Raw genomic sequence first — 1,799 nt, forward strand, 5'->3', positions numbered from 1 at the left:
AAATCTCTGTAGATGTTCATTGAAATGAAAAATAAACAACCTAAATTAAAAAAAAAAAATAAAAGAAAAAACAAAACCCACAAACTTGTAATAGGTTGAAAATATGTCCATCTAGTTGTGGAAATGATCCTGTTTACATGAGGACTTGTGTGAAGCAATTACATATTTGCTGAAGAGTTCTCTTGAACTGTGTTCACATTTATTTTGCTTAGAAAAGAATTCAACCAGTTTAAATCTGAAGGAACTATGAAGGCATTTCCTCTTTTTTCCTCCTTTTTCTAAGAGGAAGTTGCTAGATGCTTCCATAATTAGACTTTAAATACTGGGAAGGGTACTTATAATTAAAAGGATTCTAACCTTTTAGAAAGAAAGAAAACAAACACAAACACAAAACCATTTTTGGTGCTCCAGTGCAGGGATGTCTTTTTTTTAAAAAAGGTCAATAAAAGGAAACAAACAAATAAAACCCCAAAACGTGACCAGCTTGGAAGCCTCTAAGGTAGAATATGGATGTACAGTGTTATTGCTAAAACCTTTTTACCTCTTGGATGGTTTGGATCTTTTTTCTCCCTATGAACTAATTGTATTAAAAAAATGTTGAATATTTATATTTGAATTTTGCTCTTGTATGGCAAAATAATTTAGGATTTAAAAAAAAAATCTATGATTTCCAGTGAACAACCTAAAACTTGTCAGCAGATGTGTATTTTCACAAAGGGTTTTAAACATTGTGTGAACACCAGTTGTTTATATGATCAACTTGCTTGGTTTCAAGGTCTGAGAACCATGGACTATCTTAGTCCTATGCCTGTTCAAATATGCTACTGTGCCTGGGATAGAGCCTTACATGTCCTCAGCTCTGTAGAACAACTTGAACCACCTCGTTTGTTAAGTGACTTACCCCATAAATGACTGGGATGCCTAAGAGGGGAAATTTTTCATAACGCCACTGTGACATAAGAGCCTGTACCCATACTCCTTCAGGACACCATGTGCAAAAAGGCCAGCTTTGCCTCCTACAGCATATGGTCAGCTGCCCAAAAGGAGAGTCAAATCCAGTTTGAGTCCCAACATCACAAACGTTCTTATGCCTTAGAGTGGCGCTTGGATATATGTGTCCAGAGTTTTCTGTCATCTGGTTTTTACCTGATTCCTCCTCATTTCTTAGTATATAATCTGGACCAATCTATCTGCCTGGCTATGCTTTTTTTAACCTTTATCTGAATTACCTGATTGCAGTAGATTTTACTTGTGAGGCATGGGTGATTTACGTGTTTGTATTGTTGTTATGTGCCGTCGAGTTGCTTGCGACTCATAGCAACCCCATGTACAACAGCCCTAACCTCTGTTCTGTCCTGTGCCAATTGCACTGCTTCCGACACACCCTGTAGCCAGGACTAAAATGACAGCTATGCAAAATTCATGAACTTGACCTACACTGGGGGTCTTCAGTGTTGGCTGCCATAACTGCAGTGTGGATAGGACCAGAGAACTCTTGAAGAACAAGGGTCTTCATTCAACAGTAAGAATGGCGGAAATGCTAGGTACCTTCCATTTTTCCATAATTCACTTTTGCATTCTGTCAGAACCAGTCCTTGATCAGAATTTTCATTAGGATACTGCTTTGCTCTACACATCAAAGGCTCCTTACGGTCTCCAGCAACAAATCTAAATTTTACCTGGTTTTCAAGGCTCTATATAATCCTCCTCTCCTTTCCCAGTCCTTGTAGCTGTCTTTCCCCCACTGCTATTATTTGCCATCATAAATTTCATCCATGACCATATGTGGTTTAAGTTGG

Source organism: Elephantulus edwardii, unplaced genomic scaffold (genome assembly GCF_000299155.1).
Source record: "Elephantulus edwardii isolate Elephantulus edwardi_28Jun2011 unplaced genomic scaffold, EleEdw1.0 scaffold00031, whole genome shotgun sequence".
Classification (NCBI taxonomy): Eukaryota; Metazoa; Chordata; class Mammalia; order Macroscelidea; family Macroscelididae; genus Elephantulus; species Elephantulus edwardii.